Source organism: Synchiropus splendidus, chromosome 1, assembly GCF_027744825.2.
Source record: "Synchiropus splendidus isolate RoL2022-P1 chromosome 1, RoL_Sspl_1.0, whole genome shotgun sequence".
NCBI lineage: Eukaryota > Metazoa > Chordata > Actinopteri > Syngnathiformes > Callionymidae > Synchiropus > Synchiropus splendidus.
Genome location: NC_071334.1, coordinates 5,835,320 through 5,860,570, shown reverse-complemented (window position 1 = coordinate 5,860,570; position 25,251 = coordinate 5,835,320). Strand labels below are relative to the sequence as shown.

Sequence of the window (25,251 nt, the reverse complement as noted above, 5' to 3'; positions counted from 1 at the left end):
GTGATTCTGCTGCACCAGGCCACCAGATCAAAGGTGACCAGGTCTATGAGCGGTGACAACTGGGGAAGTTTCCGGATGCAAATAGACAGATGAGAATCATCTCCCTCATTCCTGGACAGCTGGCGTTATAAAATAAGGGAGGAGGAATGAGTGGAGCATCTGCCTTTCCTCACACACGAAGCAAATAAAAGGAACTGTGGGATGGTTTCTGCAGGGGAGGAAAGCGTGCTGCAGTGTGGAGCGTCTCCACGCTGCAGGTCTGCAGCCCTATTATGGTTCAGTTTTCACTGTTCTGGCAGAGGATGGAGAAACAAATCACATCATGAGCAACTGTTTGGAAAGACACAAACACACACACACAGAGAGCGAGAGAGAGAGAGAGAGAGAGAGAGAGAGAGCAGTTGGCAGCGTCCGAGAGCAGTTTCAGTTTAAGGTGTTTTTTGTTTCTCACGCTTATTTTTCTTCCCTAATAAATGGCCTTTTTTTGCAGATCTTTTGCTCACTGTCAGTATATCACCTTTAAAATGAATGTATTATGCATATCATTGAATACATACAACATTGACGTGTGTTCCTTTATCATCTCTGTTAGAGCTACTTTGCCCAAATTTCCCCCAGGTGGGATGCGGAGTGGTTGTTCTCCACTCGGCCACACGAGGATCCTCAATCCCGAGCCTCTTCCTGGATTGAAAGAGCCGAAGTCTTTATAGAGTTGATGATGAGGGTTGTAAAGACTAGGTTGAGACTCGTTGTTTTCAAAGTTCAACGCAAGTCAAAGAGACGGGATGGCTCTTACTTTTTCGTCTTATTTCCTGTATAAACGATCATCTCAGTAGCAACTTGACCTCAATCGCAGCCAGTTCAGCGGCTCATTTGGTGAAGAGCCGCATGAAACTGAGGATAGAGCCTGGTCTACATGTAGTGTTTTATTAAGAAAGTTTCCAGGATTCGCATTGCTTTTCACTGGCCGACTTCCTGTTTGAGCGAGTGCAGTGTGAAGTTCTGCAAAAATAGAACTGCTGCGCAACTGAAGCAGGGGGAGCTGGAAGAGTTCCGCCTTCCCTCCACAGCCAGTGGAAACAGACACATTGAAAACAATCTATTCTTTCTGAAAAACCTCAGCACGGCTCCTGGACTCAGTGGAAAATGGGGCTCGCTGCTCAGTTCCGGACCAGTTGGAGCGCTTTCTCTGAGAGACATTTGAGTCATGGGCCCCATCTTTGCTTTCATTTTCAACTGAAGGAAACGGGACTGAACTGTTTTCCTAATGTGAGGATCGAATGGAGCCAAGAGGATTCAAACGGAGCCTTCCTCCTCGTCTGCTGCAGACCAGACGGCATCTTAGGGCTGGGAAATTGAGCGAGTTTTTGTTGGAACGACGATTATGTCTTCCTACGATTATGAAAAGCTGATAATAGTCATGAAACGATTGTCTCGCTAAACGCCCGTCTCCCCAGCTTCTCTCGCTCAGCATCCAAACGCTGCACCACGCCTCAGGCCTGTGGAAGTTGCCTGGTGGGAAGCTGCTCTGGAAGGCACAGTGAGCGCGCTACACAGAGGGAGCCAACCAGGACAAGGCTCCGCCTGTCAGCTAGAGACACGGCGCGGGGGACGCTAATATTAGCCGCTGTTAGCCACACTCGTCTTTACAGCGGTGGCAAGGTCAGAACCTCCGAGGAGCCGATGCTCGTCCAGCATTTTGAGGCACAACAGCAGTGATAGCTGCTTGTTGGAGATCTTTCAAAAACCAGAGATTATTTGGAAGTGAATAAATGCATAAGAACAATCGCTCACGCTCAACCTGCCACAGGGGTAACGAAACCAAGCGCTCCTTGTCACTCACCACACTGCAGAGACACAGGAAGGGCCCTCAAATACAGAAGTTTTGTGATCAAAGGAGTGACTTCTTCTCTCTAAGCTTGGAATGTGAAATCACAACTTACAACATCATAACCACTGAAAAATCTATGCATCCCAGCCGAGTGCCTGCACAGCTCCAAATATTGTCTCCTGTCTCCACTGTGCTCTGAACAGTGATTCTTAACCAGAGGGCAGAGGCCGCGAGCGCCCCCTAGAGGGCCAATAGAAGTGTTGTGTTTTACACCTCTGCGCTAAGTTTTAATACACTTGCCACATATGGTGGGAGTAGTGTGTCATTGACATCTATGGAGAAACTATGGAGAAGTTCTTGAAAATGATAAAGACTTACTGTTGCGCCCCAACAGTAAAAACTTCTCACCTGTCTTTTTATGGTGATGCTTTCATTTACACTTATCTACTTTAGAGTTTATTTATGAAAAGGAAAATATTTTATGATAGTTAGTCGTTGTTTTATTATATTTATTTTATTCCATTTTTTTTTTTGAAAATTTGAAAAATTATTCAGAATTTTTTTCAAAAATTCATGATGTACAGTTTTTCCAATTTTCCCAACAAAACATGACTTGCACCTGCTTCTGCTGCTGTTTGGACTTTTCGATGATACATACCTTTGCGCTGATCATATGGTTTCATGTCATTTCACAAGGTTTTGCTTTGTTTACATGTGTGGTCATTGAACACGAATGAAATCAGGAATGAATCAGTTCTGTTCCTTGTATGGGCCCCGGACCCCTTTGTTCTGGAAAAGTTGGACCCTGAGATCAGACAGGTCAAGAATCCTGCTCTAAACTCAGACCACGCAGAAACATTTAGCCTACATGATGAATACATGTTAAATAAAACTAAAATTGTAGTTCATTGCTCAATAAAGTTTGAAAGTTCAATGATAAGCATAATATTAAATTGTTAAAATAACCGTTTGTGAATCAATATATTGGATATTTTGTCATACAGCCGACTCGTATCTTTTAAAATATCATCTTGAAATATAAAATACACAATTTGGGAAGACACTACTTTAATAAAAAAAAAAAAAAAAAAACATTTCAGTGGTGCATGTGGCGGTTTTTCTGCCTCCCGCCATCGGAAGCCTCTCTGAGCCTGAGTCAAGCCCGCTGCTCCTAATCTGCTGCAGCCAGCTGCTCCTCCACTTTCCGCACCTTTCCAACTCATTACACTCCGAGTTTGGAGTCTGCTGCTGTCAAACCTGCTGTACAATTACCCCGCAAAGGTCGGGGCTGTGTGAGATTACCATCAGATAATATCTCCTTCTGTCTTTCTGCATGAGGGTGTGTGTTGCTCCTGGAAAGCGTGTGGGAGGCAAAACCCGCCACATAGCGAACATACTGTCCTCAACTGGATCCAGGTTGACCTAACAAGGTTAGCATGCTCATGAAAACATGCTGTGAAAGTCCGATGGATGCGGTCCGACGCACAAGAATTCACTGACCCCCTGCTGCACGTGCACACGCACGTGTGCGTGTCTCAGATCAAAGGCAGCGATACGGCTGGTCGAGTCTATCGCTGAACACGCACACCGACGGTCCCATGAAGAGCATGTGCAGAGGCAGGTACGTCACGAGTCAAGAGCTCACAATGACCACAAGTGTTGTGTTTGATAGAGATGAGTTGATGTTTAAAGGTTCCATCACTGCGCTGAACGCTGAGTCACAGGCTCCTTTGGTTTGTAGAGTGGCTCGTGTTCTCATACGAGAATGCAGTAAGTATTGCAGTAGTTTGCATGCATGATCTGGAGAAAAAATATGGTGCATCATGCTTCAGGCTGAATTACAGTGAGACAGCAACTGATGCAGAGACTTAAACAAGAAAAGGTTCAGTAGGTAAAGCGCTATGGTCGGTTAGCGCTGGAGCTAAAATGTCTGAGGCGGAAACAGAGTTCCAGAGTATATAATAAAATCAAAAATAAACTCCAGAAGATATCGTGTTGAAGACGCGTTGAAGTCAAATGACTTTGTGGCGATCAATAGATCTGGATTATCTTTAATCACGTGTTGCTCACAGGTTTGATCCAAGTCAGACGGCTCAAACTGAATAGGACAGTTGAACAGTTTTATGAACTAAAAGGCAGTTGCCAGCCTAGGTGATAGGGGGAATCGGATGACAGCAACAATGAATTTGTCCTCCGCAATGACATGAGTTTTGCTTCTCTCCATACACATAGGATTTGTGCTCTGATTGGTTAACACTACTGATGTATAGAGGTGGTTTCGTGACACTGTACTAAACCATGTGCGCCACCTAGTGGCCTCTGAAAATTAGGACACGGTTTCATGATACCTCATCTAACCGTCACCAGTTAGCGCGCCACAAACTGGCGCCAAAATCAGCTTTGCCGCCAGATGACGCCCCAGACACTATGGTCGGGGCCCAAGTCAGGCCTGTCAAACCTTCTGTTGAAGTTGAAGTGGGTTTTGAGCAAATATTATGCTTCAATAATTAATTACCGTGCATTCTGGACTATAGAGGGCACTATTATCCCCACCCACTAACGGAAAAAACAGATCTTGCTCCTGCATATGCTGCAGCGCTCCATAAGCCACAGGTGCAGTGGTGCTGTCTGCGCCGTAGAAAGTCTTAAAAATGCATGAGGATCATTTCTGAACTAGTTTGGAAAACGGGCTCCAGCATGGAGACTGACTCATGAAACAAACTGGCCAATGTTCTGAACTGGAATCATCAGCTTCTCACATCTTTTATTGACATTAAAGCGCTCAAAATGTGTCCCAAGTTCCGACACCACAGCTGGTCTCAGCTGCTGCTTCTCGTCTCCGCTCCTCCAGGAGATCGACTCAGTGGGTGGAGCTACGGACACGTGGGTGAAAATAGCGCATTTTGAGTGCTTTAAGGTCGATAAAACGCTTGTGATGTCATGGGTTTGATGTGACCAGGCTCACCATGAGGCTCTTTGTCATATGATCAGACATTGTGCCGTGAGCACAGTCTACAACTTCTGAGTTTTTTTACTCAAATAACCGCCTCCATCTTCACATATTGTCGCTGATGGCGCTACATGTTTTAGTGACCCCATTTGGAAATATATTAATATGTGGCTTGAAAACACGGTTTTCCATTTCGGTCAATAAGATCCGAGCCACTAAAGTCATCCAGGATGTTGTGCAGCTAAATGTGAAATGAAAGGAATGATTTCAAGTCAAAGGTGAACATGATCAATACAGTCTAGGGAAACTCTTGTTCCAGGAGCAGCTCAGCAGCCAGTGATGCGAGACCACAGCGGCGCCCGCCTCCCCGCTTCCCTTGTACCAGACGCCTGGTGATGAAATCTGCTGGTTGTATTCAAGCGGAGGTGAAATGACTTCATTTAAGCACTGGATCATCAACAACAACGGTGCCGGCGCCAGCGTGACATCGCCCAGATTCCAGGGCCACGACATGTAAGTGTGATGAAACTGAAACACATGCTGCTCATGATGAAAGCAGCGCGTTAGCACCTCCGAGAAAGCAAGGGGGGTTGTGGGGGGGGGGCTCCACTTTGAGATCTTCTTGATGGTCCATAATTATCTTACTGTGTTTGTGTGGCTGCCAAAGTGAGACACCGAACAAGACGAGATGAAAAACAATTGATGGGATGAAGAGCAGATGTTGGCAGCAGAAGTGGTCCACACTGGAGGCGTGAACAAACACATCTGACTCAGCAGAGCTTCATGAGTTTCACACCGACTCAGTCGAAGTAGAAAAACACGTGCAACACTTCTGCTCAAAATGTATGGAGCAAGGCATAAAAGGTGTTTAACTCCGAGCTAGTTCAGGTTGGTGCAGAGGATTTGCTGTTTGGTTTCAGCAGTTTAACCTGTTTAAGGAGGAGCTGAAGCCAACAACTGTATCAGACAAGCTTCTCATGAGGCACAGCTGAGCGGCTGCAGTGAGAAGGTGTCCTGCTGCAGAGGTGACGTCAGGGCCGGTACACACAGCAGCTGCTGCGCTTCAACTCTCCACATGGCTTCCGCAGACTCTTGCAGACTCGCTCCTCGACAGTACATCTCTCTCAGAGAAGGCGCCGGTGATGGCTCTATCTCGCCGAGGAAAATAGGTCAGGCGGTGTTTCAGCGTTTCAAGAGCGAGCTGGAGCTTCTTCAAACACGGCGTGGTCCAAAATGATGGAGCAAAATAACGGATGTTAAGTGGATGGAACTCAATATGCATCTAGTTCAGGGCTCAAAAGGTGTTGCGTTTTGAGGCTTAACTTAAGCGCGTGGGCGACAGAAGGTCCCAGTCTCAAATCTACAGTCAAACTGAAGTTCATAACAATGTGAAAGGCAGGACTAGCTAACTGTTGAACAAAACTGTAGACACGATAACTTGCTGTAATGGAAAGAATCATAGTAAAAAAATGTATTATTAAGGGTCAGCTGAGTGAAGCAGCTGCCCAGGAGACTCCTGCATCTGAAAGTGTTACTGTGGCAGCAGCGACTGAGTTCACCTCCGTGAACCATTGTTTAACTCAGATGTTTTTTTTCATGAGGTTGTTTTTGTACAAATAGATGTTTACAGTTTGTTTTTTTTACAAAGCAAAGCAGAGTCAGTCGTTGACATAGTGTGTCTGGAGGGGAATGGGTTGGGGGCGGGGTTATGAGCTGGGGGCGTGGCTTTCAACATCCCAGCTAAAATCCTGACTTTTTCCTATTTCTGCTGTTGCTAAGCTGAGCCACGTAATCGCGCACCAGCGAGACGACCGCCTCTTCATGTGTGACTGAACTGTCCTGGAGTCTCTGTAGCGCCCCCTACAGACTTCCAAGGCAACGGAAAGGCAGGACATGATGACTCACTCGATCAAGACGGGAGTGACACGGGTACAAATTTGACTGGTGATGATCATTGGCCATAGCCGCGTCCTCTGTCGGCTGCCAGATGTGATTTCTTGTTATTATTTAGGCACTTTATTTTGAGATCATTCAGAATTTTCGACTTTTGCTGTGCTAAATTATCGCTCTGTGGTTGATGGATCAATTATCTGAAACACCAGGCAGCAGGTTCAGTTCTGTCTCCAGTACTGTTGTAGTGTTTATTATGTGAGAGCTACAGCACTTTAGACAGACCTCTGATTTGATTCATTCTGCAGAGAACAAAGCAACGTTCCCCACGGCGCTCAAAACTACAGGGAGTTGTTCATGTTAGGAGCTGCACCTGTGCAAGTTTTTATGTTTTATTTCATATAAATTCAATAAAATAACAACTATATAAAGCTTTGTTAACTGTAATATGTTTCAGTCCTTTTGTCTGTCCACAATGATATGACAAATTTAACCACAAACTGAAGGATTTTCTCAGCAATGTTTGGATAAGATCAATAAGCGAAATTAAATTAATTCTTTTCATTCATGTCTAAAATGCGAGACCTCGGATACAAGTAGCTGAAATGAGTTTTCTCCAACCGGTGGCAGGCATTTCCCTTGGAGATAGGGTGTGGAGTTCTGTCACTCGGGAGTCGAGAAAGGAGTCAGGAGCCCCTGGAGGCCTCCCTTTGGAGGTGTTTCAGGTATGGCCAGCTGGGAGGAGACCCAGGGGTCGACCCAGGACCAGGTGGAGGGATGAGATCTCCTCACTGGCCTGGGAGGGTCTCAGAATCCCTCAGTTGGAGCTGCTGGATGTTGCCAAGGAGAAGGGACCTTTTGAAGCTGCTGCCCCCACGACCCGGCAATGGATAAGCGGATAAGGATGGACAGGTGGATGGATGGATGCCGTATTGAATCCCACATTTTTTGAATAACCTTACTGCACTTCTCATCCAAGACTAGAGGCAAAAGTTAGAGCCAAGAATATGAAATATGCCGGGGATATTCCCAGAGGAGTAAAGTAAAGATTACACACTGGTAGCGTCACACTGGGGTCAAAACATCCACCAAAACCTCATATTCTGTTTATCTATCCGTCATCATGAGTCAAAGGCACAGGACTCAAAGGAAGGAAAGGATGGGACTCCATAGTGCATCGGTGGGGACATGAAACTGCTGAGATACCGTAATGAAAACACGTGGAAGAATGGTATTCCTCCTCATGAATGTCACTCATTATTCATGTTAGGGGGAAAAGCATTCACGTGGTCGAGCGTTCAAACCTGCCATTATTTCCCTATAAACACCAGCGAGTCTAGAGCATTTCTGAGAGGCAGATATTTCAGGTCTCCAGGCGACACATTTGTTGTATTATAATCATGGTTGTAAAAGAAGCACTGAGTGGAAACGTGTCTCTCTTAACAAGAGTGGAAGCTTCACCCTCAGGACACAGAAAAAGACAAGCTAATGTGAAGTGGCCAGCCACGGCCACCGCTGTCAAACTGTCACTCACAAAGTTGTGATTCACAGAAATCACAGGTTGGAATGGCAAAAACTTTGTGTCTTTCCTGGAGCTTCCTCCATGTTTGGACGATCTGACGCATTATCCGCCATCTTTCTTCCCTTGGGTTTGACAGTAAATGCTATTGTCGATGAAAGCCTGCTCCTCCTGTGGAAGGAGAAGCAGTTGGGCTGGTGGAGGGGGACATCTTGTTCAAAGTCAGGTCACGGGGACGGCAGCCGGAGCAGAGGACCTAAAAGATTTAATCTTCTACATTAACACCAGGTGTCACTTCATCTGCATGCGCTGCAGCGGAGGAGATTCCTCACTCTCCAGGTTCAAACGGGAAAGATCCCAAACTTAGCAGGAGCCTCGAGAGCAGGGATGGGCAATTCAGTTTCCTCAGGGGCCACAGTATATACTGTGGGTGCAAGAAATACTATATAATAATAAAAAAAAACAGCAAAGTTATATGTTGGTTGCACTTGTTGTCTCTGACACCAGCAGGGCCACATGAATGCAGTCAAAGGGTCTCATCTGGCCCCCAGGCCATGCTTTTGCCAGGTCTGGTCTAGTGCTACGACAGATGGAGCGAGCATGACAAAAAGCCTGACAAAAAGGATGAATAAGTGAATATCAATAAATATTTCTCAAGCTAAAGATAAGAGCTTGAGCAGTTGGACTTCACAGTATGATCCATGTGAATGGTGACAAACGTGTGTAGATCACAGCGAGAAGGGGTACATGTTATGTGTTGATAAAGACGTCTTCATCTGGGCTGTAGCGCTGTATTTATAAAGTGAATTTTATCATCAGTATTTATTATTCATTTGGACATGACTTGTTTCAAATAAACACACCAAACACTTCAAACCTGTTAGCAGGTGAGCAACTGTTGAATAGAAGTCTGTCTCTGAATTTTACTGTAATACTTGTCGACATCAAGACAACTATATCTGAGGTCAAGAGCAACAACACAGACTCCGTCTGGAGAGTCACATGACTCTTTTATGTACTGTGATGAGACGTGTTTCATTATAGTATTGTTTTTGATCAAAGCCACTCAGAATGTATCGGCCATTCGTGTTTTTTTGTTTTCAGCCATTTTTGTAGTCCAGCACCTGATTCTTGAATTTGATCGGTCCACTATCAGTCCCTCCCGGAAATGTGGAACAATGTCGCAATTCTGACCAATTGCCACCGATCGGTGAGACAAAGTCATGTGCAACGCCAAACGCTCATATTTGCCTGCAAATATGGCCGCCAAGGGTTACGATTGTGAATCCACTCATAAATGTCCAAATTCCCATGATTGAAATGGATAATAGACAGAAGTAAGACGCAGAACTCGCTAGTGCCGCGTCACCCGAACACTATATGGGGCAGATGGAAACAAACATGGCCGCCCACCTGATCCATCTTTCTCCAGACTGTTTCTGACCCTCTCCGTCCCGACCCTGTGGAACAGATCAGTTTCATTTGGCTGTAGTCATGAGCCACCTCCAAATATCCCTCAGGCTCCTCCCTCGTGAGGAGCGCCGTAACAAAACAACCAGTGCTCACCACACACTGAGCCCGGAAACTACTCATGGAACATCATCATCAAAAATATGTGCTAAATTTATCGTCATTTCTATTTAGCATGTCCATTTATTTATTTATTTTGTGTGTTCTTTGCACTTGAAATATTTTGAAGTTTTAAACCAGCAGGATTCTTTAGGCTTAAAACTGAATTTACAAAGGTTCTTATTTCCCAACCATAAGTGCTTGCAACTTTCATGACAAACTTTTAAAAAATCTGCCGCAAAAAGTCAGCGAAATCCTGGAGGGACTGAATGACATTTCCGAGAGGAAGTCATTTCCGTCAGATTTACTTGACAAATACAAACATTTACAGCGTTGTTTTGATGGGAAGCGACGTTGCAGTTTGAGTACAGTCGACAAAACTTAGCCAAATAAATGCACTGAATGAAGCTCCTTAACTCAACAAACAGCAATATCAATCTACATCTGTTTAGGTTCAACATTATCATTGGCTAGAACACAACCCATGTTCAGGTTATTGTAAACATTAAGTTTCTCTTGTGCCGACTCTGATAGGTTTCACTTCTTCTCAGTGCTTGAGGTACATGAATGGAAGTGAAATTTACACATCACGCCCGCACATTCTTAAACCACTATCATCTTCTGCGATTATTCCAGGTGATTTACCTCAAGAGTGCCATCGAGATGGTGAAATGAAACGTGAACATTTGAGGTACACAGCCACTCGCTCGTGTGTTTGCCGAGGCCTGCATGTATCGTCCTGCCTGGGTGCAGCAGATAGAAGCCGGAGGCGAGAAGCAGGGTCCTTATAGAAACACTGCCCTTCCACCGGCCACCACTATTACAGTGACTTAAGAGATTTAAGAAGTGAGCAAACAGCGAGCGATCGTTCGGAGTGTCACGGGGAGTAAATCAGACTGCACTGTGGTGAAGGAAGGATCTTCAGAAACATCTTTTCAGCGCCACACTTTATCACTCGCTCGTCCACAATTATAGTTCCTCAGAGCGCATGAATGAGATTCCTCGCCGGTGTTTTATTGGGACAAGACCTGCGCGATGATAAATCTGCCAGAGAGGAAAACATCTCCAGTTATTTATCTGCTAGGAGGCGTTTTAATGATACACCGTCGGAGGAGAGGGGAGCCGGTGTCAGCGCGCGCAAACAGATGTCTAAGTGCAACAAATACAGCATGTTATTACCACAGTGCACACGCTGGAGACACCTTTGTCTTGGCTTTGTCTCATCCTTGTAATTTGACCAGTTCATGTGAAGCCGTACGGTAATGTAGATGTTTGATGTTTGCAGATGACATTGTGATCTGTGGTGAGAGCAGGGAGCCAGTGGAAGATCAGCTAGGGAGGTGGAGGTTTGCCTTAGAAAGGAGAGGAATGAAGGTTAGCTACAGTAAGACGGAGTACAGGTGTGTGAATGAGAGGGAGCCAAGTGGACAGGTGAAGTTACAGGATGAAGAGATGAAGAAGGTGGAGGGTTAGAAGTACTGAGGCTCAATTGTCCAGGGCCATGGAGAGTGTGAGAAAGAGGTGAAGAAGCAGGTGCTGGCAGGATGGAATCATTGGAGAAAAGTGTCAGGTGTGATGTGAGACAAAAGGGTGTCTGCAAGGATGAAAGGGAAAGTGTCCAAAAGGCTGGTGAGGCCAGCAATGTTGGATGGTTTGGAAACAGTGGCACTGAGGAAAAGACAGGAGGCAGAGCTGGAGGTAGCAGAGATGAAGATGCTGAGCTTCTCTCTGGGAGTGAGCAGGATGATGATAGGATCAGAGGGACAGCACATGTGCTCAGGTGTTTAGGAGACCAAGTCAGAGAGGCTGGATGGAGATGGTTTGGACATGTACAGAGGAGAGAGAGAGAGCCAGTACATTGGTAGATGAAGATGTTGAGGTTGGAACTGCCAGGCAGAAGGTGATGGAGGTGGTGAAGGAGGACATGAGGTCTGTAGGTTTGAGAGAAGAGGAGGCAGAGGACAGGGTGAGATGCAGAAGGATGAAGAAGGAAGAAGCCAAAAGAGAAAGAAGAAGAAGACGTGAAGCCGTACTGTGCAAATAAGCCGGGGAAGATGACAGACTTTTATTATCGCCATCATCACTCCCTGCGCTTACAGCGCGTGTTCTCAGCTCACGGGCCAAATGTGGCCCCCTGAGACATTTAACGTGGCTCGCAGGAGCTTTAAATACGTGTGGTTGATGGAAAATAAATTCAAATTCGTGCAGGAAGAACCAGGCGACTTCCAACCAGAGTCTCTCCTGTGTTTTGAGATGGAGGTGAACCACAGAGATGCTGTACGCTAAAATGCTAGTTCAGTTTTTTAGTCAAAAACATTGAAGCCATACAGTTCATTCCGTTCATCCTCCTGGACTACAGTTTGGGTTCACAGTATCCATCCATCAGGGCTGAATAATGGTGTCTGGACTGTCCTGCATTCTCAAGGCCAACAGTGTCTGATCTCTGTCACACACACACACACACACACACACACACACACACCACAGCATGGCGCTAAAATGTAGCACCCATTAAGCCACAGATTCCATGATGCTTATTGTGTGGATTGCTATTACTGTTTTATATCTCTCATTAGCTGAGCGGCGGCGCTAACTGGTCCACATTTCCAGCAGACAAGACGCAGAAATGATGTGTTACCATGAGACACGAGACGCTTTCAGGTGGAGGACTGTCTTTTTTAAATGGGAGACATGGAACGCAGTTTTCTTCTTTTCTGGGAAACACAATCTACACTCCCAAAACGTCCAATAGTGACTATTTTGTCCCATGTTGTCACATCACTACAAGTAGATGTCACTTGGTACTGTGTTTATATTGTAGTACTGCATGTGGCTGATGCGTTTTGCCCTGCTAGGAGTCACGTTCATGTTCTTCAGTTGAAACCCTAATGCGTCCACATGCGACGCCGAAGGACGCAAAAGTCCACTTTCCCAACGTCAAGATATGGCGCCATGGGAGTGAGGATGGGTTCTCCCTTGAGAAGTGGCTCAAAGTAAAACCCATTTCTCTACGTCCAGAGAAGCCAGTGAGGTGGCTCCTTGAGAGGGTGTCATCTGCACGTGTGCCTGGTTCCATGCCCAACTGGAGGAAGGCTCAAGGGCAGATGAGGAATGTGCACATTCTGGCCACATCTTGACCATGACTACATTTGAGAACCCTATAACAGCACACATGTTTTGTTCGTGGCTGTAGCCCCATGGATCAGCAGAGTTGACTCCACAAGCAGGAACAGAGATGACATGTGAGATGATAATCTTTGCCCCCCTCAGGTAAAAGGAGCAGCGTATTCTGCAGTGACTCCACAGCCAACAGGAGTCAGAGTTATTTCACCAGCCCTCGAGAGACAGCCCCCTGGAAGGACCTCTGAGGGAACATGATACGGCTGCAGAAGGACCGCATCAGGAACCCCATGAGGCGCACGTGCCGCGTGGAAACACCGCAAACCTTCAGGTACAGCACACACGTGGAGCGGCTCCTAACAAGGTTACCTGCAAATTAGGGGGACGTGACTGTTACACATTAGAGGGCGGAAGCTTGTCACTGCTGAGAAGCAAAACTGCAAATGGGTTGACATTCTACTGACGTGTGTACAGTACTACCTCTGTTTGTTTGGATGTGTCCCACACAAACACACCATGAAAGTCAGGACTAAATAGAATGACTTGAGCATGTTTGACAATATCACTCCTGTCCTCTACATGTGTGACTGTCAGTTGGTGACTTCAAGAACTGGTGGAGTATCGTACTCTGCTCCTTGCTAGCGGCGTGACAAGATGGTTCCACATCACTTTGTATTAGTTTGACCCCTAGCAGGGTTGATGAAACAGTCTTGTCATTTTCAGACGCCACTAGATGGCGCTCTTGGTTTAGAAATGATCTGCGCCTTCATTGAATGAGTTGTTCCAGTCCAAATCTATATAGAAGGCATCGCCATCTGGTGGCCTCTGAAAATCACGACACTGTTTCATGAAGCCTCATTCACCCTTCACAACGTTAAAGTGACCTTTTTTAAATCTGATTTATCTTGGTAATATGTTCAATATGTTTAAGATAATGGAATATAATGCAGTGTTTATGCATTCCTTTGATCACGAACAAGTATTGGAACAAAGGAGACCATAATGTCACACTCAACTTGACAAACCGTCGGGCCATGCTGTGTTCAAGCAAGTCATCTTCACCTGCCACTATATCAGAGCAGCTCCACCGAGCAACAAGGTGCCATCGCTCTCAACAACAACTCAGCTTCGGCGACTTCCCATGATGCTGTGCAGCCCAGTCGACCGTCGTTGATCGCTACATGTGGATATTTACAGTCAAAGTAGCTTCATGCCGCGAAGACTGAGCCTTGTCACAGCAGACCAATGACATTACAGCTGTTGTAGAGTGCTCTAATACCCTGCGGTCTCAGAACTGAAGTGAGGTGCACTCAGTTATTTTAGGTTTCTTTGCGTCTCATATAACTTATCGGGATATTTTCAGTTACCCCAGCTATTCTTAACAGTATTGGAAATGATGGTATTACAGTGTGTCACTTCTAAGCTGGGCTTGAATCATATTTGAGCGTAGTAGAAACAGTACAAAGCCACTTGTCAACAGCACAAGTATCTGTTGCACATAGCAAGTCAGTGTGGCTTGATCATCCTCCCCAGTCACACCTCTCCTCCTCACGTCCTCTTATATCTCATCCGTGAACCTCAACAACTGCCTCCCTCTTCCTCCATCTCCATCATTCTTGTCTCCAAACTGTCCCTCTCTTTCTCACCTTGTCCTTCTTGGTTACTGTCAACTCGGCCAACTCTGCTTCCTGTCCTTGTGTCAGAGCGACTCTCTACTGATCCAGCTGCTACTCTTGTGTCTCAGATCACCTCAGGCAGCGGTCTCCACCTGCTCCAGCCCCCCGCACCCTTCTCTGAAGGCAGCACTTTTCTCCATGACACACGTGCAGCCAGGCCTGCCGACTGCTCACCTGCTTGTCCGTAAGCATCCACATCTCTTCCCTGCATGCCTGCAAGCAGGAGGCAGCTGAAAGGGCAAACACAGCGGCGTCGCAGCTCACCACCAATGCGTTATGACACTGGTGTGGACGCGCAAACTGAAAGTTGAAAGTTATTGATCTGGACGATTTGTTACTGCAGCATTAATGTGATGAAATATGAAAACAATGTTAATAAGCACAGCATATCAGCAAATTCAGTGTACTTCCTCCTAGTGTTGGGTAGGTGAGGCTTCATGAAACAGTGTTGCAGGGTGGATGAAACAGCGTCCTCATTATCAGAGGCCACTAGATGGCGCTCTTGGTTTAGAAATGATAGGGTTCATTGAATGGGCTGTTTAAGTCCAAACACTTTACAGCATCCAGCGCCATCTGGTGGCCACTGGAAATAAGGACACTGTTTCATGAAGCCTCATCGACCCATCACCACTTGCAGACACTGATGGATCACTCCAGTCATATTTTTTAATATTAAATATATGTAGCTGTATTTATTTAACTGACATCACACACCATGACAGGAAAAATGAAATGGTCTGGTACGTGAAGGCTGAACCCACTGATCTGGACGGCACCGTCTCCCCATCATCCAAATGAGGAGCTGACAGCAGAACCAACTCCCACCTGACTCTATGAGAGGAGCTGCCTCAGAAGTCCAGTCGGGGAGCTTGTCGTGTAATGGCCTGCTGTCTTGAAACCCTCTGAAGGTCAATCTGCCGGACGCTCGCTGCGCCGCGTCCCACTCAGGCCATCAAATGTGCCACAGTTAGAGTGCACTTGCCGGCGTCAGGGGCAGCGAAGGGGCTCGGCGGGTGGCATTTCGACGGTACATTACCTCAGCGTTGACGTCAGGCACATCATTGCGAGCTACTTTGAGCGGCGCTCTGTACTGGAAAACTGCTGGATGGACTTTAAAGTACCTTTGATGGCCTTTATCGGAGAGGTTTTACCCAGTGAAGTCCCATTACTGGACATCACTCACGCTAAAAAGTGTGAAGCAGCACGACCCATCTAGCCTTCAAACTAAACCACAGTAGATCTGCAACAATTTCTCTGCCATAACCAGCACTTAACAGCACATGGGCCGATGTTGGTCTCTCTCCCTGTCGGTCAACACTATAATGCAGCTGTGAGGCTCCAGCGACCAGATGCATGCATGCACTTACACACACGTCCGTCCTCTCCTTGCCATAACCCTTTCCCCGGCCTCTCACTCTAATGGCAAACCTTAACCAGGACTAACCCAATTACAATGACCCAGTTATTCTGAAGTTTTCATCCTCAAATTGAAGGTTAACCTTGTGGGGTCCGGCAAAAGGGCACCACAAGGGGGTGTTTTTCCAAGCATGAAGAATGGATATGCTTAAACACACACACACGTCTGTATGGCTATTCCTGTGGGGGCATGAATGGGGTCAGGTTTCTCATTGCCAAGACCCTTTCCCCAGCTTCTTCCCCAGAACCCAACCATCCAAAACACATGGCTCACCTGAGCCAGGACTCTGAACCAGACTGAAACCCAGTTAGAATGACACAGTTATTTTGAAGTCTTCATCCTCAAATTGAGGTTTGGACCTCCGCACAAAGACATAAGGTCCCGACGAGGATAGCGCGTTGTCAAAAATCGGTCCCCACGCAGCAGTATAAACAAGCGAACACACACACACCCACATCCACTTTTGTCCTCCTGTCTTAGTTAGGACCGTCATTGACATACATTGTTATTTATTGTCATTTAATAAACTACTTTATTGATGTTTTAACCTTCGAAACCTAGTGAGGACAGGCTAGAACGTCCTCACAAGACGGTGGCTTGTATGGCAAAACATGCCCCCACACACACACGTTGTGTCAGAAAACGAGTCAGAAAAACCAACTCACCTGAAGATGATTCCTGCTGTCAGTCGTGACCCTGAACTGGATCTCCAGCTGTCATCTGCAAGGACAACAAGAAGCGCAAAATCAGCCCCACCACAGCAGTCGAACCTTGAACGCACAAACTAAACGTCGCGTTTCTGAGCATGAGAAACTCAAAGCGAATCGCTGGTCGCTCTCAACTGTTCCTCTAATCACAGGCAATGAAGCCATCAGAAGAGAGCGAGAGGTTTAGACTGGCCGCGGGGACCATTCCCACCTGTCTTCCACCATCAGTCACACCTCTCTCGCGCTTCATCTTCCTCATCTAGTGAAGGTGTAATAAAAGAGAGGGAGGGGTGAAGCAGGGGGCTGTTAAATGTCACCAAGTGCTCGGATGAAAGCTGGAAAAATGGAGACGCTCAGGTTTTCTTTGGGCTTGAAGTTAGACGTGATCAGGAACAGAGAGGTTTGGAGACAAAGTTAGGGAGGTCAGATGGTTCGGACAGGTGGAGAGGAGAGAGCTGGACCCGGCTCTTGGACGTGGTGGATGAGAGGACAGGAGAGGGGGATGAAGAGAGGTGAAGGTGGAGGACTCAGAACTGTGGACACAGGACTCACGTAAAGACCTTTGAGAAGCTCTGTCTGACTCCCCCCTGCCATCAACGTAATGAGTGGGTCCAGCGTTTGCCTTTCAGGTTGTCATGCGTTGGACCAGTGCTACAAAGGAACCTGAGCAGAACTACATTTTCTCAGAAGCCATTACCACATAAATCAAGTGGCTTTCACTTTCTTTTGTTTCCCACCAAGGTGAGCGTCTGTTCTACAGTCTACTGTCACCACGCTTCAGCTTTGATGAACGGTGTGGTGCTTTAGTTCCCTCTGAAGCGACTGGCAGACACCTTCCTGTCAGACTGCTGGGCTGACGCTTGTCAAAAACATTCTTCTGCTTCAGACGCAGCTTTGAAAGCTCAGCTTCGGCGCTGCGCGGATCAGGGGAGTCTCTCCGCGGCTCACCGTTTAGATGGGGGAGAAAAGAAGAAGCACTCAAGTGTCAGTAAGGACAAGCAGTTGGTGTCTAATAAGAGGCGCTCATACAGTTCAAAACCACAACTGAAGTGGGGAAGAACCGCTCTGAGGACAGCAGGACTGTCTGGTCTTTGACTGGATTCCTCCTCACATCACTGCTCCCGTATTGTCCCTATCGGTAGCAACTATTGACATTGGGAAAGTAGGTACTATAATACACTTTGGGAAAACAAAGGCAGCCTTGAGTGTAGAACGCTACACACAGGTGTTTCAATGGGCGAAGAGAACATTTTCCTTCTGCGGCGTATGCGCCTTGTGATGTACAGCAGCTCTCTTCACTGAATCACACTGGATGTCAGTTGCTGTCTATAACCTGACTACGCGGCTCTCTTCCTGCACTGAAGTCACCGTGACTAAAACACGCGTCTGTTTGATATTTTGCATGGATTACCTCAACCACAGCGTTTATTTTTTTTGCGTCAATGCTTCAACATGCATTGCTGAAGGCTGCCTTTGTCGTCTAGCATAGGACACAAAAGTCCACTTTCCCAATGTCAGTATGTGACGCGGTGGGAGTGAGGATGGGTTGGGATTAGTTCTACATGAACCATGTGTCAGTTGCTATTTTACGCGTGTCGCTAGTTTGAGCATTTCCGTCGGCACCATACCTCCCCCCCACGGACACCAGGACTCCACTGACACACCAATACATCAACATGCAACATGGGAGGCTCTCTTTAGCGTCATTCTACGACGCAAAAGTCCACTTTCCCAGCATTATTGTTTCGCCGTCTGACCCCCATCTTATACCGGCAAATGCGCACTGGTTGGATGTGAGAAAGTTTAGATTTTAGAAGGTCGTCTTTTTCATTTTGTATTATTAAAAAGGCAATTTGTAATTTTTTTTTTTTTTTTTAAGAATTTGGCAGAATGAAGTGATGTCCTAAAATGGTTTTCACAACAACGTGCCTCACTCTACATACAATAATGTTGTGAGGATTCTTGGCAGGGGAAAAAAGTATCTGACCTTGTTTTCTTCATTGCTTTTTGGAGCAACTCTTCATCAATATTAACTCGTCTCAGTGTCCATTACCAGCTTTATCACTTAGCCATTCATGTAAAAGCAAGAGAATCGCTGTCATGAAGTGTTATTCTGAAGTATAATCGGCGCAGCGAGTTCGCAATATGACAAACCAGGCATCACTGGCTGTTGAACGCAGAAGCAGATGGAGGGTAAACGCACTTTCTAATTCCATGTGTCGGCCAGAATTATCCAACACGTTCACTCTGCTGTCCAAATTGTCCTTGTTTCCCACGACTCGCTGAGCAATTCTGCTTCGCAAATCTGTCACGCGGATGGATTCATAATGAAGCACAGCGATGAGATGAATCAGAAGAATATTTCAGACCATTGATAATGAAGGGAAGGAGACACTAAAGACACTAAAATGCTGAAAATCAAGCGAGTCAAGTCGCATGGCGAGAGTCCTAGTGTGGCCTGACTAGTGACCGGTGGATGGGGCATCATGAAACAGTATTGCAGGGCTGAGGAAACAGTGTCGGAATTCTTTTGCTTGGTTTAGAAGTTATATGAGGTTACACTGAATGAGTTGTTCAAGTCCAAAAATTTTACAGCAGACAACGCCACCTGGTGGCCTCTGTAAACCAAGACACTGTTTCATGAAGCCTCATCAACCCTTCAATATCAATAACATTCCAATGACCTGTGCCAACATGCGTGTGCAGAGGGAGTGTGATGGACTCTCTGGCCAAGACTGTGGCCCTGCGAGTCTTTTCCACGTCTTTTATGGACACGCGGAACAAAGGCTGGATTCTTCTGGGTTATTCTGCACAGGCTGAGGTGTGCGACAACACACTGCAGTTATCAGTATGTTCACCACAAATGCAGTTAAAAATAGATAAATCAATACATCTTTTTTTTTATGATTATGACCACCTCCAAAAAAGCTTCTCTATGGTCTGAAAAATGACTGAACGCACAGCACATACACACATATACAAACAGCGACTGAACACATACACAAGAGTCTATTTGTCATAGTGAAAAAGTAGCACCGTTGGTCGGGCCAACTCGCCCGCAGTAAAATCCCCTCCATTTTTTTTTCTAGATGATTCATGAGAGGTGAGACACCGTAACTCCAGTCTTGGAAAAATGAAGACCTGAAATGTTTTTATTTATGACGTGACAAAATGTGTGGCACCAACGTTGAAGAGCACATGCAAATGAGTGACGACTGTTACATTAAGGCTGCGTTTGGTGCAAGCTGGACGGGAAAATAGTTCCTTCTGAGCTGCAACTGGGGTTGGGAATACTGCAAAACACTAAGGGAGCGTGACGGGATAAATATGTTTCAGGGCCGCTGAGTGAGAGGTGGTGCTCCTGCTGTGCACATGACGCTTCATTATCGACACACTTTCAGCACAGACCCTCACTTAGCTTTGGATCAAAAGCTAAGTGTCATGAAAGTATCATGAAACAGTATTGCAGGGTGGATGAAACAGTGTCCTCATTTTCAGAGGCCACTAGATGGCGCTCTTGGTTTAGAAATGATGTGAGGCTTCATTGAATCAGTTGTTCAAGTCCGAACATTTTAAAGCAGACAGCGCCATCTGGTGGCCTCTGGAAATCAGAACACTGTTTCATGAAACCTCATCGACCCCTCACTAAACCAGGCAATTGTCTAGCAATTGAATGGCAATTGTGTGACAGTCAGAACAGTGCAACAGCACCATCGGAAACAACAGGTAGAGTTTGTCTGAACGATTATTTCGCTTCAAATTGACAACGCAATGTAATAGAATGCGTTTTTCAAATACAGAAATGGCTCCGCTGTGGGAAGTCTGGCAACCCGCTCCATGACATGTCCCCTCGTAAAAAATGTGTGAGTCAAATGGCCGAACTGCGAGAGGAAACTGAAAATAGTCAAGTTGTGTCAGATACATTTAGATTCCCAAATGTAAAATAATTTGTTTTTAATATGATTTTTGAGGGAGTCCACAGACAAAAACAACCCAACAAAGCAATAGTGTGTATTCTCAGGACTGAATGAAGCAGGAAAAATACCTGAAAGTCATTCACCTCACACCTGCTGTAGACGCGCTCCCTCAGCCAGATGTTTCTCTTCACCCTCCACCTAGTAATTATGGCGCAGTAGCTTTTAGCTCAGGCTAGTAAATATGTGTTATTCCTCTTCTGGGCTATAGTTGAAAATACCTTCCATTGCATTGTTGTCATTTCACAGGTTTAATCCTCAATTCAGTGCTCTGTCAACACTTGCACATGAGCGCACCGGCTCCAGCATGATCCAGATGACATTACCCTGGGCTTCATCTGGGTCCGGAACCTGCCCTAACACGCCGGGGAAATATAACGGAACATTTTTCTGGGTTGGAAAAACAAAACCAAAACAGCAGCACTTGAAAATGTTTGCCGTATAAGAATAGAATCAAAACCTGGGGAGCACAAGCTCCAATAAAGGGAGTGAGCACAGGCTTGATGCCAGCAAAGGTCAGACAGGGACAATCCAGAGCAGGAGACAGCCGATTAAAAAAGCCTATTAACAATTTAAAAGCCTTGTGTCTGCTCTGATGCAAGGCAACAACTCCAGTTCTGACGCTCGCTTAGTCTCTTTAGTTCAGTATTAGCTGGTTCAGTTGGATTCTTTACGGACGGATGTGTCACCACCTGTTGTTCCAAGACATTCTACATTCATAACCAAGTGTTTACAGCGCCTTCATTGCGGCTCATGACAAGGCAATAACCCTAAATTCTGCCCCAGAATATTAGCCCCACCCACTAAGTTTAAGAAGGAAAACGGATCTTGTTCCCACAGAGTGCTCTATAAGCCGCAGGTGCAGTGGTGCTGTCTGCACCGTAGAAAGGCTTAAAAATGCATGAGGATCACTTTAAAACTAGTTTGGAAAACGGGCTCCAGCATGGAGACCGACTCATGAAACAAACTGGCCAATGTTCTGAACTGGAATCATCAACTCCTCACATCTTTTATTGACATTAAAGCGCTCAAAATGTGTCCCAAGTTCTGACACCACAGCCGGTCTCAGCTGCTGCTTCTCGTCTCCGCTCCTCCAGGAGATCGGCTCTGTGGGCGGCAGAGAAAACAGAGCATTTTGAGCGCTTTAAGATCAATAACACGCCTGTGATCTCATGGGTTTGATGTGAAGAGGCTCAATATTTTGGCAGCATGAGGCTCTTTAGCCTGGAAACATCCATATATTAGCCGCGTCGCTGTATAAGCTGCAGGGTTCAGACCACGAAAGAACAGTAGCATCTTATAGTCCAGAAATGATGGTATTACTCTGCGAGAGTCCAGAGCTCTCTGAGAGTCACTTTGCTGTGCTGTGCTTCTATTTCTGAGCCCTAACATCTGCCCTTGTCTGAACATTAACAACACATTTTGCCATCACAGGCCCATGAAAGCCTTTTTATTTCAGTGATTCAATTGTACGTCGTCTTTCATAACGTCAAGTTTCCATTGGAGCTTGTCAAGTCACTGGCAGTGCAGTGACATGTGACTGCCATGTTGCTCTCCAAGCAGCAGCTCCTCATACCAGTCGGAGGTTAAAAGTACCGGAGAAATGCATTGTCCTAAATGGACGTCTACACAGACAAAATGACCTCTGCTTTTTTTCCCCAAAATGAAAAAAGAATGGGGGATAAAATATTGAAATGGAGTGTGTCACAGACGACTACGTTTGTTAACTTCACCACTGAGCAAATGCCTCCGGTCAGACTAGGTCAGTGGAGGAGCTGAACTCCCCCTCGGCTGGTGCGGAGTGCCAGGTCTGGACGACTCACCGGCCAGTCTGGGATTTAATGCCCAGCCTTGCCGGCACCGTGCCAGATCCATTAGAAGCAAACAAATGCAGCTGCCGAAAAAGCTTTGTGGTGAGTAACACGGCACACGCTACGAGAATAAACAGCCGCTTCCATGACAACCACTCTTCACTCACGCCATATCTGAAGCATATCTGAGTGACAGCGGGACAGTAACCTCATGAATAACTCGGCAATAATCAGAACACGAAGCCGTCACATCAGCTCGGTGTGCGCTGACTCTAATTCCAAAGTTAATTCGCCACTTTGTTCTAAGCGCTGACACCGGGCTCAACCGAGAGCTGCGTGGTGCTGGCTGTCCTCGCATCAACCCGCTCCCCCATCCTGGAGTCTGGACTTGGAAATTCTGGCAAAAACAAAGTGAAACTAGACTGAATATGAAAGAGTGAGAGCGATGGCTCCATCCAACATTCCTAAGGAAGCAGGAAGAGCGAGCGCGGGGTCGTCTGGAAGTGCACGTCGAGGGGCATCTGTCTGTGAGCTGCTCTCAGAAAGAGTTGCTGTGACCATGTTTACCTGACGTGCTGTTTCTGGCAGAGTGATAACACAGGCTCCCATTCTGTCAGTGGGAAACCTGAAGATCCAATGTCATTTTTTCAAGTCAGCTCTGTCCCTCAAAATATGACAAGCAACGTTGCTTCATGACCTGTTGAACTGTCACAGTATCTGTGGGTCTCATTTAGTCCATGGATCCCTCTGACTCTGAAACCATCTCAACAAGAAGACGCCTGTTTATCCACTCGGCAACATTTGTTTTTCCATTTAACCATCCATCCCACCCCCCCCCCAACGCCCCCTTCCATTTTCATTTCATGTCTGCTGCAGGGCAGACGTTTGCATTGCCACCTCCACCTACTGTAGGTTTCCCCCTGCAGGGTTTTCATTAGCATCTACACTGCTCCAGAAATCAGACTGAAAAAAATGCACACGTAAAACGTAACCTACAGGTCCAGTCAATTCTGCCGGTTAATAGGGTCCGTCGTCCTGGGGGAACACACCTTCCAATTTAGCTGTTCGGAATCACGCTAGTTCCCCTTCCATCCCTCTCACTGACACAACAATGCTGTTGCTGCTAAAGAAGAAGATGCCAGAAAAATGAAAATACAATGGTCTTATTTGAATTCAAAGATCCAAAATATTCACATGAAATGAGTCGGGACTGCGATGATTTAACGTCAACCATGTGGAAGTTGTAAAGTCCTTTATTTGTTGCTGTCGTTTGCGCATTCCTCGTAACTCACTTTTTTTCCAGGTGCCACGACTTAAACACCTTGTCCAACATCCATGTGAAGGAACTCATAAAGGCTCAGGTGCGTGCCTTGGAGAGTCCAGTGGAAGTGTGCAGATTTCTCCCTGATAATGTGATCCATTCCAGTCTAGACCCACCTCTGAGTCGCGCGGCGGTCGCGGCTCACCAAGGTATTTCCTGCTCACACTTTTAGCAAAGCAGCCTAGTCGAAGCGTAAAATTGAACTTTAACTTCAGGCAACAATAAATGGATTTCATCTCCCAGCTGTCATGAGCCCTCTGAAGAAGCAAGTTTCTTTACGGAGAGCTGCAGCAGCTGCATGGAGCTGGGCTTCGCTCGCCACTAGCCTCCTCTTCCTTCTTCACCAGCCTCCGTCGGCTCAGTGAGGCAGAGAGAGACAACATGTGAGCGATAATCGCAGAGAAAAATATCACCATCGTCGGTTACAGGCCCATGTTTTATATGATTTAATGGCGGGAGGTGAGGGAGGGAAGGTGTCATTCAGAGTTCAGGGAGCGGTGAAGTCAGGCTCTGGGTGGTCAGGAAGAAGTACCAGAGAAGGGGAGGGGAGTACAGCAAAAGTGCTGATGGAAACTGCTACAAAGAGGTGTGATCCAGGAAACAGAGGAGAAAAAGAGGACTGGATGGTGGAGTGTAGCGGAGGAGAGAAGCAGAATAAAAGAGGGCAGGAAGAGGGGGAAGTGGTCCTGCGCTGTTCAGGACGAAGAGCCAGAAGTCGTGACGGGTCGATGAGGCTTCATGAAACCTGTCCTCATTTTCAGAGGCCACTAGATGGCGCTCTTGGTTTAGAGATGATGTGAGGGTTCATTGAGTTGTTCAAGTCCAAACATTTTACAGCAGATAGCGCCATCTGGTGGCCTCCGAGAAGCAGGACACTGTTTCATGAAGCCTCATCGACCCATCACTAACCAGAAGTCGTAGGAAGAGAGGAAGTCTCTGGAGCTCCTCAGAACTATAGCAACTACAGGAGGATCAACTGACCAGTCAAACCAACCAACGTGTAGAAAGAGTTGTGAGGTGAAGTCAGCATCAGTGAGAAGCAGGATGGTTTCATGCTGAACACCACCACTGCTGTCTTGGAAGATGTTGATGGAGAAGGACAGAGGGGCTCAGAAGGAGCTGCACAGTGTCTTTGTGGATCTGGAGAAAGCAGGACAGAGCTCCTGGAGGGGAAGCGAGGTACTATACGAGCAAGTCAGGAGCTTCAGAGAAGTATATGAGGGTAGCGCAGGACACGTATGAGGCCAGTGAGACAGACACCAGGCAGCAGAGGGTCTTATATATCCACAACCAGCGAGGTCCAAACCTCCCACACACCAGTGATGGTCGGATGAGGTATCATGAAACAGTATCCCTATACACACGGTGTCCTAACTTTCAGAGGCCACTAGATGGCACTCTTGGTTTAGAAATGGTCTGAGGTTTCATTGAATGAGTTGTTCACGTCTAAACTATTTTACAGCAGA

General features: G+C 46.4%; 1 protein-coding gene across 2 annotated transcripts in view; it reads right to left on the bottom strand.

Moving 5' to 3' along the window:
* LOC128764752 (cell migration-inducing and hyaluronan-binding protein-like) overlaps positions 1-25,251 on the bottom strand; it is a 97,342-nt gene that overhangs the window by 51,410 nt on the left and 20,681 nt on the right. For both annotated transcript variants that reach the window (XM_053874853.1, XM_053874843.1), the window contains exon 2: positions 16,638-16,692. The gene's annotated coding sequence lies outside the window, so the exon portion shown is untranslated. The remainder of the gene's footprint in view (positions 1-16,637; positions 16,693-25,251) is intronic.